General features: G+C 40.0%; 1 pseudogene; it reads right to left on the bottom strand.

The window, feature by feature from the left end:
• Nucleotides 1-914: 914 nt before the first annotated feature.
• Nucleotides 915-11,711, bottom strand: LOC136391615 (aurora kinase A-like; annotated as a pseudogene).
• Nucleotides 11,712-14,518: the final 2,807 nt, after the last annotated feature.

Genomic DNA, 14,518 nt, shown 5'->3' with positions numbered 1-14,518 from the left:
TAGGGAATTGCCAGGGTGGGGTGAACAGTGTGAGATTGGTTGATGGAGTCTCAGATATGGTGCCCATCTACTGACTGTTGAAAGGAGGGCTCATTGAAGAAACAATGACTTCTCCCAGCACATCTGTTTCAGAGAAAGCTGCCTCCTAGCTCTTGTCTTGAATCCAGACAATTCAGGTTCTCCTGTGTGTCTCTGGTAACTTTCAAGCCTCTTCCCTAGTACTGAAGTTCAGAGGGAGTGAATACAGTAAGTCCATATGTGTGCCCTTTGAGGGTAACTGCTTGGGACTCCACCAACCTTACCAATGACCAGGGCAGTAGCCAGATGCCCTGGGGATGAATTTACTCTGCTCGGGCAAGGGGCTCAACTTCATACCAGCCACATGAGGAGTAGAGAAGGGGTTCCTTTGGATGTCAGGGGTGATCAGGTTCTGACTCACTGGACCTCATCACTCAGGTGTCACCTGAGGATCGTTGTGTGGGCAGGTGACTCCATGTCCAGAGGGCAGGCTTATCTTCCTTCTCAGCATTGACAAGGCACATTTTGACAAAGGACTTACTTCACAGCTGACAGGTAGGTTTTCTCCACACTCACAATGAGTACTGACAGGAAAGATGAATTAGAGAGTAAAGAAGAGATAAGTCCAGGTCCTATCTGAGTCATCAAAGAATGTTGCCAGTCCCAGAGTGAGTCTCCCTCAGGCGAGCTGGTAATGTATGGTTTTGTGACTTTGGGCAGAAAATATTTTAAAATGTGAGTCCCGGTGATTTTGAGAGTGTGTTAATTAAAGCTAGGGACAGTGAAACAAAGGAAGGACTTAGGTAGAAAAAGCAACAGGAAAGAGCCTAGGCAGTGATTTGCTTTGTCTTCCTAAAAATGTTATAGGAAAGAAGTGAACCAAGGCGGGGCCACTTTTACATCACTGAAAAGTCAGAGGAAACCGAGGCACTGGAGATGGGTTTGGGAGGTAAGTTGAGGACAAGCTGCTGCTGCCCGCTGCTCTCTAGTTGTAAGTCTTGTGGGGACCCTTAAAGTTTAGGGAAAAGAAAATAAAAAGCTTGTGCCCAAAAAGGGGCATGGGTGTGCTCTAGAGTGAGCCCATGCTGGGTCTTTCTTTTGAGGGTTTTTATCTTTCTTCTGTGGGTGAGAGTCTTAGCAGAAAGCCCCGGCAACACACTCACAAGTTTTCCAGGTGAGTTTTTAACATGCTGTTGAATCAAAATGAACATATAGGGGAGTTTGGGATTATTCCTTCATCGGCTTTACTGTTTTACTTTTATCTTGGTTTGTCTGGCTCTAATTGAGTTTTTGTTATTTGTTCTCTTGACTTCGTTAGTCCTTGGGTTTGGCTGGCACAAATGGCATTAATTGGGTTTCTGTCCTTTATTTCCATGAGCAGGGTGATTTAAGCTATTTTTTCTCTGATCATGGAGGAGAGGTATGAACCATTAATTCTCAAGTGTCCTTGGTTAAGGAAGATAAGGCCTTATGATTCACTAGTTGGCTATAAATTGGTCAAATTGTTTGGCCTTGTTTAATTATCTTGTTTCAGATTCCCCATTCCACTTGCCCAGGAATTTTCCTAGCCTGTTATTATCCTTCTTCAATTTGTTAAGTAGCAATAGATAATGAATAAGTGGATAAAAATGTAGAAGCAAGGATAAAGATTATAAATCTAATAAAACAAACTTATAGACAAATCAAGGCTAAGATATTAGACATAAATAAAAAATTTCTGTCTTCAAATTGTTTTCACAGATCAATGATGCTTTAAAGAGTATGTGGTGACTATTGGGAACATGAGTAAAGAATGCTTAACTTGATGGTCCTGAGGTCATGATGAAGTCTAGGTCAGGAAACAAGCAAGCACATAACTTGAATTTATATTGGCTTTTTGTTTTGTGATTCTTTGGATGTAAGTGATATTTTCTAGGCCAAGTCATAAATACTTAAGTTCATCCATTTCTCATGTCTATGAAGATAAAAATCTAAGAATAAATATTACTGATCACATGATTTAAAAAGCTAGAGCAAAATAATAATATTAGGTTTCATCATCTTTTCCTATGAAAAGGTTGATAATTCATTTAAACATTAATACAATGCTTTTGACAGCAACAATAAAAGATCTATAGAGAATGACTCTTATGCATATGTCGTCTTATTTCAACAAATATTAAACACCAGACTTAAAGAATTCTGTTTCATTCCTTAGAGGTCTAATACTTCTCACAATGTAAATCTGAAGCTTACTAACTGCCAACATTGCCTACTATGTTAACTTGCACAGATACTGGGTATTTTTTATGAATGAAAGATACAGGGTAGGGCAAAAGTAGGTTTGCAGTTGTTCTTATGATAAATTATACAATAATAATGCAAGAATAAACTCTGTGTTTTGTGTACTTATAATTGTAAATCTACTTTTGCCCCACCCACTATTTATATTAAGTTCTACAGTAATATAATTCTGACTTGTTTGTTCCCTTAAACTACTCAATCCTATTCATAAAATGTATGCAATTACTAATTACCACATTCAGCTATATAATTATTATAACACAATTAATTGATAAGTTTGTGCCATTAAGTAATTGATTTTAGAAGCCTATAAGTAATAATCAGAAAGAAAAACATATAATATGATTAGTATCTTAATCACTATATTGTTAGTTATTCAAGGTGTTTTAATGGCCAAGAAACAGTGCTACAGCTGACTGGAATCAATATAAAACCGCTTCAGGGGAGAAAAGCAAGAAGATTCTGTTAGATATTAAAATATAGAAGAGATTTCTATCCTTGATAAGATGTGGATTTTATTCCATCAAGTATTCTAGGGACAGCCCAGGACCTGGTTCCATCAGATTACCTGTGGAAACATGGCTGTCAGGATCACAAGACACCTAGACTTTCCCGCAGATCTTTCACTTTGGTGCTGCCAAAGCTTCCCGTGGTGTCTGTCTGGGTCTGAGCAGAAAGAGCTCAGTTTAGTTCACTTTTAGTTAATGAGGTGACTTTTGCCAATAGGAATCCTGTATTCCTATTGTATCAGGAGTTCCTATTTAGTGTATTGTATTTCAATCAAGGGGAAGAGGAAATAAAGTAGTAGCATATTCTTGGCAACACATAGCTATTGTGGCATTGCTAAACCTACTTCTCTTCTGCATGCCAGGGTAAAGCACAGCGTTCTCCAAGGAGATGCACCTACTTCTTGTTCTCACTAATATTATCAATCTAGATTATATCTGCCCCCAAAAAATTTGTCACAAAGTTTGTGCCTCCTGTTACTGACAAAATATGGTGCTTCTCTCCCTGTCTCTGAGGGAGAATTTGATGAGGTTATCAGGAAGATGCTACTAACATGTGTAGGAAATGAGAGCAGACAGGCCCAGATATAACACTTTGTGGACAGTATTACACTTGCTTGAAATTCTATGCTTCCTAAATGTACCAGCAGGAAAGTAGCATCTTGCAGAAATGGCATAGAACTGGGAGTCTGATGTAGTTCACATCCCTGATTTGTCAATTGCTGGCTACATGACCTTTAGCAAATTACCAAACATTCATCAGTCTTAGTTTTCTAATTTGTAAAAAATGAACAATTATAGGCCCTGGCCAGTTGGCTCAATGGTAGAGCATCGGCCGGGCATGCAGGAGTCCCGGGTTTGATTCCCGGCCAGGGCACACAGGAGAAGCGCCCATCTGCTTCTCCACCCCTCCCCCTCTCCTTCCTCTCTGTCTCTCTCTTCCCCTCCTGCAGCCGAGGCTCCATTGGAGCAAAGATGGCCCCAGCGCTGAGGATGGCTCTGTGGCCTCTGCCTCAGGCGCTAGGATGCCCCAGAGGGGCAGAGCATCGCCTCCTGGTGGGCATGCGGGTGGATCCCGGTTGGGCGCATGCAGCAGTCTGTCTGACTGCCTCCCCGTTTCCAGCTTCGGAAAAATGAAAAAAAAAGAAAAAAAAAGAACAATTATATATACCTAATAATGTGTTGTAAGATTCAAATTATATCTAGGACAGTGTATTTTAGGCATGCTCTTATATAGAATGGCTCACCTCGTGAAACTGACCATGCTTAGCTTCTAGTGATCATTAGTAACTAAAATTTGTGTAGTGCTTTTTGCAGGTTACAGAATGTTTTTTTTTTTTTTTCATTTTTCTGAAGCTGGAAACAGGGAGAGACAGTCAGACAGACTCCCGCATGCGCCCGCCCGGGATTCACCCGGCACGCCCACCAGGGGGCGATGCTCTGCCCACCAGGGGGCGATGCTCTGCCCATCCTGGGCGTCGCCATGTTGCGACCAGAGCCACTCTAGCGCCTGAGGCAGAGGCCACAGAGCCATCCCCAGCGCCCGGGCCATCTTTGCTCCAATGGAGCCTTGGCTGCGGGAGGGGAAGAGAGAGACAGAGAGGAAGGAGAGGGGGAGAAGCAAATGGGCGATTTTCCTGTGTGCCCTGGCCGGGAATGGAACCCGGGTCCTCCGCACGCTAGGCCGACGCTCTACCCCTGAGCCAGCCGGCCAGGGCGGTTACAGAATGTTTTAAAATATACTTTTTTACTTGCTGCAGTAGGAGAGAAGGGTTCAAATCACTGAGAAAAGTGCCTATCACATAAAAAGAGGCAGTGAGGACTCAGAAACCCATCATCTGGCTCAAAATTCCACATGTTTACTACAATAAAGAACTATCTCACTTGACCAGGCAGTGGCGCAGTGGATAGAGCATCAGACTGGGATGCAGAGGACTCAGGTTCAAGACCCTGAGGTCGCCAGCTTGAGCGCAGGCTCATCTGGTTTGAGCAAAGTTCACCAGCTTGGACCCAAGGTCGCTGGCTTGAGCAAGGGGTCACTTGGTCTGCTGTAGCCCCACGGTCATGGCACATATGAGAAAGTAATCAATGAACCACTAAGGTGTCGCAATGAAAAACTGATGATTGATGCTTCTCATCTCTCTCCTGTCTGTTCCTGTCTGTCTGTCTCTATCTATTCCTCTCTCTGACTCTCTCTCTGTCTCTGTAAAAAAAGAACAACAAAAAAACTCTCTCTCAGAAATTTATTCCTCCTTTGCTCTCCTATGAGATATTGTTTTTTACAACTCATTTGGTATTATTACCCATTGTTCATGCAGTAATTTCTTTTTTTGTTGTTGTGACAGAGACAGAAAGAGTCAGAGAGAGGGATAGATAGGGACAGACAAAGAGGAGGGGAGAGATGAGAAACATCAATCTTTGTTGTGGCTCCTTAGTTGTTCATTGATTGATTTCTCATATGTGCCTTGACTGTGGGGCTACAGCAGAGCAAGTGACCCCTTGCTCAAGCCAGCGACCTTGAGCTCAAGCTAGTGAGCCTTGCTCAAACCAAATGAGCCCATGTTCAAGCTGGTGACCTCGGGGTCATGCAGTAATTCCTTCTTGAGAATCTATGTTCTGTTTTCCTAGTGAGTTAGGAATAGGTACCATGCTTTATGAATGTCTGTAACCCCCTCAATGTCCTAGGTTAGTGCTTACTCTGTGAAAACATTCAATAAAATTGAATTGATATATCAGTGGGGGCTTTTTCATTATAAACAACAGAAAGAGATGATTTCAGCTCATCTAAGCAAAAAGTAACCTATTACAGCTGCACAAGCTCACATAATTTATGGGAAGTTAAAGAACAGGTTTGCCCAAGGTTGCCCTGGAGATGGAAGCATCCCATTGAGCTTCTTATAGGAAATGCGTGGTCAGGACCCTGCTATTTGGGGGGGGGGGGCAAATGTTAGCCATTTTCAATTTCTATGTCACCCTACTTAAGAATCATATTTCAGGGAGCCAGTACTTGAATGGCCCATTTTGGAGTGTGGGTCTGTTCCTCATCGAGGGAAAGTGAGGGTATCTTGAGTCCCACCAGATCATATCCAATGGGGTTGAGTTAATTCCTAAAAATGAAATTTAAGTGCTATTAGAAAGGAGAAACAAGTGCTGGCAGGCCAACCCCTCAGCTCTCAAAAACATGCAAACAGTCCACCACAATTAGTTGAATTATTTTAAAAGGCCTTGCTAATTGTTTTCAATTTTGTATGGATCCAAGAAAATAGGATGTGGATAGTGAATGACCTAGATTTATAAAGTTTAATTTATTTATTTAAAAATTTTTAATATTATTCTGTATTAGATTCAGATGTGCAGCAAAGTGGTTAGAAAATCATGTAGTCCCCCAACTGCTTTAAATACCCACCTAGCCCCTACATATTTATTACAATATTATTGACCATATTCCCTATACTGTAATCTGCATCTCTGTGACTATTCTGTAACTACCAACTTACTATATAAAGTTTAATTTAAAATATTCAAGGATGTGAGGTCTAAGATATTTGGTTTTCATTTCCCCAGATCTGAAACCACACAAATGTGTTTATGGAATGCTAAAAGCACCAATACATTTAATTTGATTGACCTATACTGTCACTTCAGATAATGGAGATTATGTTGCATCTTAATCTATCATTTATCATATTGGCTTCTCTATCAATAATCAAAAGAAGTATAATTTGTTAAGCAAATACTATATATCCTAACACTGAAGTATGTCTTTTATATTCATTACTTTATAATAATCCCTAAACTGTAGGTAGGTGCTGTTGGTTTCACTTCATAAATGAGAAAACAGAGGCAAATTAGATTAAGGAATTTGACTTAGGCTACTCAGAAATTATGTAATTATGTTTGGATCAAAATCCAGGATAGGAATCTCAGACTTCACTTAATTATTCTGTGGTTCAATATCAGGGATTTTTATAATACAACAAAATTATGAATTGAAAAAATATGGTATTGTGTGTTTAAAGCAAATTTCACTATGTTGCTCCATTTACAAAATATATTTCATAGTTGAATAGGAAGCAACTATAACAGAAAAAATAGTACTCAATAGGATACAGTAATTTATTTACATGGGAGAAATGAAGGGATAATTCTATTACAGATTTAATCATAAATAATATGCCATATGAGTAACTTAAGTGCCACACATATATATGTTTTTCAATTACAAGTGCTATATAATTTTGATTCTACAGATGGATAACTTTTCTCAATATTTTAAAATTGCTTCATAAATCTAGTATATAGTGTTGCATATTTATAATACCTAATAATATGACATTTTCTATGCACGGTGTTTAAGCTAAAGAATTGTATTTGCATAGATTTTAGATTTTATGTTATTAACACCTTTTAATACAGATAAGTAACAATTTTTTTTTTTTTTTTGTATTTTTCTGAAGCTGGAAACGGGGAGGCAGTCAGACAGACTCCCGCATGCGCCCGACCGGGATCAACCTGCCATGCCCACCAGGGGGTGATGCTCTGCCCATCTTGGGGCTTCGCTCTGCTGCAATCAGAGCCATTCTAGCGCCTGAGGCAGAGGCCACAGAGCCATCCTCAGCGCCTGGGCAACCTTTGCTCCAATGGAGCCTCGGCTGCGGGAGGGGAAGAGAGAGACAGAGAGAAAGGAGAGGGGGAGGGGTGGAGAAGCAGATGGGCGCTTCTCCTGTGTGCCCTGGCTGGGAATCAAACCTGGGACTTCTGCACGCCAGGCCAACGCTCTACCACTGAGCCAACCGGCCAGAGCCAGATAAGTAACAATTTTAATCTCCACTGCTAGAAATCTTTTTTTGGTATGTCTTAATGTATTTATAAAAACAATATTTAAACCATCAAGAACATTTTTTCATAGTCCTTACATAATAACATTTAGGACCAGCAGAAACATGTTTCCTCTGTGTCCCAAGCAAGTTCTGCAATGGATGTAGAGCAGGTGTTCCTATTTTACAGTCTCAGACAGGAAATTAATGGTTAAGAAGGACTAGATAACAGGCTTAACAGGGGTGGACACAGAGCATTCCGGAAGGCACAAAGTCTATGCACATATCCTTGTTTTAACATTGAAAAGAATCACATATGCATTCTGACTATTTTACCAGGTGTGGCCACCCATATGTCACACACACACTTAGGTACTTGGAAGGTCATTACACAAGGACGCCTTACTCCAAACAGACTGTGAGGTGGCTGATCTTGAACCTTGCCTCCAGATGATGAAACCTATAAAGTTAGCACACTTCTCATGCAGTAGTGGGATTCAGCCAGTTTGTACCAGTTTGGCAAAACTGATACCTAATATTTTGCTGAGTTCAGCGAACTGAATGTTAAATGGTACTTGTAATCAGGATTCTCTTTAAGGTGGGCATTTGGGCAGCCACCCAATGTGGAAACCACAAATTTACATTCCTTACTCTTTTTTAACATTCATTTGTGCATACTCTAAGTGCCCGTAGTAATGTTCATTCTGTCCATTGGTAAAAAAAAATTGCAAGTGAGGAGGCCAATAAAGAAGCAGTATGGAAATATCTTAAACAACAGTTTTATTGTATTTTTTCAGATTTTTTTTTTTTTGTGTGTGTGTGTGACAGAGACAGAGAGAGGGACAGATAGGGACAGACAGAGAGGAAGAGAGAGAGATGAGAAGCATCAATTCTTTATTGCGGCAACTTAGTTGTTCATTGATTGCTTTCTCATATGTGCCTTGACCAGGGGGCTACAGCAGAGTGAATGACCCCTTGCTCAAACCAGCGACCTTGGGCTCAAGCTGGTGAGCCTTGCTCAAACCAGATGAGCCTGCACTCAAGCCAGCGACCTCAGGATTTTGAAACTGGGTCCTTTGTGTCCCAGTTTGATGCTCTATTCACTGCACCACCGCCTGGTCAGGCTTGTCAAGGATTATTTAATATTTTTTCATTACTATTTTAAAACTCTTCCTTACAATATAATCTAGTTTTGTTTACCTCTTTTATTTTCTTATTTAAGTATTAAATGCATGAAATAATAAACTACCTTTTGGTATTTTTAATATTTAAAAGAGTCATTAGGGCAGAGAATCGGTTGTTAAATTATTTGAATCCCACCACTGTTCTCATAGCTACTTTCACTTCAGAGTGACCATTTATTGATGTGAAACTTTCTTAATGGAGAGGATGAGGTACTGCCTGCTATTTTTTTTAATTTTTTAATATTTATTTATTTTATTTTTTAGTGAAGTGAAAGGCAAGGAGGCGGAGTGACAGACTCCTGCATGCCCCAGGACCAGATCCACCTGGAAATCCCCCTACCCGGGGATGCTCTGCCCATCTGGAGCCATTGCTCTGTTGCTTGGCAACTGAGCCTTCTAAGTGCCTGAGGTGAAGGCTATGAAGCCATGCTCAGCACCTGGGTCAACTTGTTCCAACCGAGCCATAGCTGTGGGAGGGGAAGGGAGAGAGAGAGAGAAAGAGAGACACAGAGAAAGGGGAGGGGTGGAGAAGCAGATGGGCACTTTTCCTGTGTGCCTTGATCAGGAATTGAACCTGAGACTTCCACACACCAGGCTAATACTTTACCACTGAGCCAACCATCCAGCATCTTGCCTGCTATTTTCTGTAGTATTGCAAGCCTTGCAGATTTCAGGCAAGAAGTCAGAAGAAAGATAATGTCAGGAGTCTGTTTCTGACTGATTATAAAGCAGCCCTGGCTCACAGTGTTCTCCCCCTGCAAGAGTATTAACATTCTTGCTAGTTGATTCTTTGTTTGCTTATTTTGTTTTATTTTTGGTTACTTGATGGTTTTAAGAAATTTGTTATGATCCAGGAGTGTTTGAATACTTTTTTCAGGGTCAGCCTCTGCATCAACAATCTTTTTTTTTTTTTTTTTTTTAAGTGAGAGGAGGCGAGATAGAGAGACAGACTCCTGCATGCCCCCTTACCAGGATCCACCTGGCAACTTCTGTTTGGGGCTGATGCTCGAATCAACTGAGTTATCCTCAGCGTCTGGGGTTGACACTTGAACCAACAGATCCACTGGCTGCAAGAGGGGAAGAGAGAGTGAAGGAAGAGATGGAGGGAAAGAGGAGAAGACGATCGCTTCTCATGTGTATCCTGACCAGGTATCAAGCTCAGGACATCTGCACGGTTGGCTGATGTTCTATCCACTGGGCAAACCAGCTGGGCGCATCAATAGTCTTGAAGTGGGCTCGGAAATGAGGCTTCTGGCTCCCTCTGATACAAACTCAGGAAATACAAATTTAACCCATAATTTCCTTTTTCAATCTTTTGGTGTAATGCCAGTGGCCGAGGCCAGGTAGGTCTACACTGGATTCCGGCAGACGGGAGAAACTGTGGAGCAGAAAAGCGTTGGGCCATTCCGTTTAATAGAGTCTCACAATGGTGGACAAGCACACAGGCAGGGGAAACTGCCTCTCAGTCAAACAAACAGCAAAATGGTCCCTCACAGTGGCTGGCAGGCCATCTGCCATCTGCAATGCCCCTGAGTGCAAGCACCCATAGCCTTACATAGGCTATGTACATGTGGCGCTGCCATGCACTGACACACCAATCAGGCAAAGGGCTTGCATCCAGTAAACCGGTGAACAAGCCCAACACAGCTGCTTCCCCACTCTTGGTATGTGCTTACTGCAAAAAGAGGCTTTCCAACTAAAAATTTATAGCAAAGTACTCCAGGGCTGTAGAGATCCACTTTCTCACTGGACACTCAACCTTCAATCATCTCAGGGAACAGGTAGTCCAGAGTGCAACAAAGGGTGGCTCTTCTGGAGGATGGAGCATGTGTGGACCACCCAAAATCTGCGATCCTAAACTCTCCAGCTGATCCCAGGAGCAGATTCCCTGGCTTAATGTCTCTATAAATAACTCTCTTAGAGTGACAGTAAGACAGGACATTTGCCAATTCTGTGATAAAAGTAGCAGTTTTCTGCTCATCAAACATAGATGGTTTCAAGTTCTCTAGAGACAGGTGCAAGCAGTACATATTCTAGTATTAGGTAAACTCTGGTGACATTGTGGAAATGCCATACAATCTGAGAATTTGGATGCCTGAGGTGGGATTATATTTCTATTTTTCTTCTCAGCTGATGACCAACTCCTGCTTTCTCTAGTTGAGCTTTAAATAAGACTTTCAAACTTGACTTTTGGTGGTGCAGTGGCTAAAGCTTCCCCCTGGAATGCTGAGGTCACTGGTTCAAAACCCTGGACTTGCCTGGTCAAGGCACACATGAGAAGCAACTACTATGAGTTGATGCTTCCCTGTTTCTCTCTCATGCCACTTCTCTCTCTCTCCTCACTCTAAAACCAATAATTAGAATCTTTAGAAAAATAAATAAATAAATAAATAAATAAGACTTTCATAGCCAGAATAAACTTGCTTTGTTTTTCTCTCACCAAGTAAACATTTCCAAACTTTCCTTTATCCAGAGGGCAACCAATGTCAAAATCTTCCAAAGCCATTGTATTATTTTGATTCTTCATTTTGTTGTTTTGATGACAGTTCCTTTCCAGAATTATTTCCAGGGGCTGGTGGCTGGGGCTGCTCACTCTTTTGAATAACTTCTGTTATTCAGTGGCCCAGAGACAGAGGAGACAGAGCAAGGGACATAGTTTGCCTGCAGTTGCTTCTGCTTCTGATTCCGAACCAGTTTATGTCTGGAGACACGCTTTTGTGCTTGTGAAGGAACTTGCTGGGAGGAATTGGAAGGACACAGACCCACTGAGCTTGGCCACTATTTCCAGATAATGGATGCTGAGAAGGAAATTGCTGAGTCACAGGAATATGTTTCAGACCATCACCAGGTGGAATTGTAGTCTTAACAGGCCCTGAAATACATTTTTCTTTAGATTTGTCCATAATACCTGTTGACTCTGGCCTTGACCCAAGGCCACCAAGTACTTCAGAGAGCCTAGCCCTCCAATGTGAGAAATCTTTGCATCTGATCCTCTAGACTGCCATAACCCACCTATGTGAAAATTCATTTTCCTGGGGTTACGAATGGGAAAAGAAACACATTTGAGTCATATTTCTAATGTAAAGAGAGCAAGTGATTTCTGCTTGATTCCGTTCCTTCAAGGGACCAAGTTTCCCACTCTGCTAAGCACTTCAAATAAATCATCACATTCTAAACTCATGACAACTACATTAATTTTGTATTAAAATTTTTTTATTTTATTGTAATTTTGAATTTTAAAAACAAAATTTAGCTAAGATTTCTTTTTATTTCCACCTGAAAGACAGTTCTGTTCACAGGCCATTGAGCATGTTCAGAACAAAGACAGACTCTGACATTCCTTAAAAGATGCTTCACTGTCTTTTTCTATACATTTAGAGGCAAACAAAAAGGGAGAGGAGAGAAAAGGAAGAGGAGGTTATGAAAACTCATTACTGGATCTTGAATTATTTAGTAATGCCAACAGAGAAACAGGCAAGTCCTGGAACTTGAGAATTCATGTTCTATGTTGGGGCTAGTTTCCTCAAGATTTTAAATATTATTAATTTTTATATGTGCATCTATTTTGTGGATAGCACAGTGTTAATCTATGTGGAGGAAAACCCGAAGATGTCTATTCTCAAAGAGTTTATACCATGGATTGGGAGATGGGACTTATGTACATGGAAAACTCAACAATGGAAAGATGACACCAGAAAGGGCACATGATAGTAAATGATTAATGATGATAGATGATAGATAGATAGATAGATGATAGAGATATTGGGAGGTGGCTGGACCCAGAAGATTTCCTGCAAGATAGTAGATTTGGTTTGAGGCCTAAAAGAGAATAAAATAAGTAAGAAAGACATTCTTCAGTGAAAAAATTTACAAAAAGTCATAGAAGTGAATAGAGTAATTCTAGCATCTTCTGCAAGGGAGAAGTAGAAGAAATGAATGTAAAGTCAAATTGTGGAAGGGTTGTAGGCCAGGGTAAGGCATGTAAATTTTATTCCATATGTGTTTGGAAACCAATGAAGATTTTTGAGGAAGAACAGAAAATGTTAGAAGTAGTATTTTATGAAAATTAACTCATATTGAAACTAGAAAAAACATTAGGAAGCTTTAGTAATAATGTTGGAATGAAAGTAGGCCCATATTAAGATGGTAATATAGAAATAGAAAGTTATTTAAAAGAGATGTTTGAAAGGAGACTAGACTTTGGGTGGTGAGTGCACAATGGAATATATAGATGATATATTAAAATTATACACCTGAAATTTATATAATGTCATTAACTAATGTTATCTCAATATACTTAATTAAAAAAGAAAAATGTTTGTAGGAAATTAAGTAAGAATGATAAAAAAAAAAGACAAACATACTTCTGAGGTTAAGACCAGGGAACCGTGAATGTTTCATTATTGACAGAATTATTGAAGGCAGTTGTGCAATCCAATTTTGGAGAGATAACAAATTCAGGTTTGATACATATTTGCTTTGATAAGGTGTCAAGAAACTAGAGAACTGTTGACACTGGCATTTCAAAAAGAAGAGCCAGGCCCCCCCGTACCCCTCCTTTCTAAGAAAAAAAAACACAGAAAAAACAAATCTGTATTCTGTAACATTTTATATGCTTTCTAATAATCATCTTTTTGATATTCTTTATATGTACAACTAAGAAAGCGGGGACTAGCTTATTAGGTTTACTAATAAGCTAGCCCCAACACTTTTAGCAAAAGTAATTTCATTTACCTTCTCTCCTTATCCTAGACTAAACATAAACATTTCATTTCCCACTACATGGCCTGACAAAAAGGGTAAGTGTAAACCCTGGAAGATGTGGGAATGTCTTTGATATGTAAAATGACATTTACCGCTACTGTGTTAGTATGTAAAACATTCATCACTACTGTGTTATCTTGTAGTCTTGATATGTAGGAATGTTTTTCCTTTTAATAGATCCTATAGATAAATGTTGCAAGCTTATCAGTAAATAACTTTTGTATGGTGTGCCCCCTTCTTTCCCCCCCAACCTGTATGTGATCATGTCTATATAACTAGCCTCAGAGCTATATTAGAGGCTGCACAATTTATGTAAGCTGTACCCTGTGTAAGTCATATATGTAGCCAGCTTATTAATAAATCTCCTCCTAAAATTTCTTCTGTATCCTGCCTTGGTGTCTCTGTGTAACTCGTGGATTGAGCTACTTTAGAACAGTTTAAGAGGTAACAGTAGAATATATATGTTTTCTTAAAACACTACATGCTAATTTTGTACATATAATTACTCTTTTAAGGAGACTGTTGAATCCATTTTAAAAGACATTGTTATGTAAATCATACACCCTTATTTTATAAATTTTAGTTTTCCATTGTTAAAATTTCTTTTTCTTATATATGCTTTGGGGATCAACACACAACCTTTATATACTGGGATATGCTCTAAGCAACTGGGGCATAAGCCAGGGCTTGTTGAATACTTGGAAGCAGCATATAATTATAATGTCAACTGTCATCTGTAAGAGCTAAGAAGTTTCCTATGCATCCTTTTTTCATTTCCACCATGGCCCAGAGTCATTTTCATTGCAGCTCTGGTCCCCAAATTTGGCTTTACATTGGAATAAACCTGGATACTTAAAAATATATATACTGATGCCTGATCTTCACTCTCAGCAGCTATACTTTAGTTGGTTTGGGATGTGCCCTGGGTGTTGGGATTTCTAAAAGC

The sequence above is a fragment of the Saccopteryx leptura genome, chromosome 2 (genome assembly GCF_036850995.1).
Source record: "Saccopteryx leptura isolate mSacLep1 chromosome 2, mSacLep1_pri_phased_curated, whole genome shotgun sequence".
NCBI classification, from domain to species: domain Eukaryota; kingdom Metazoa; phylum Chordata; class Mammalia; order Chiroptera; family Emballonuridae; genus Saccopteryx; species Saccopteryx leptura.
This window is presented reverse-complemented; position numbering and strand designations above follow the sequence as displayed.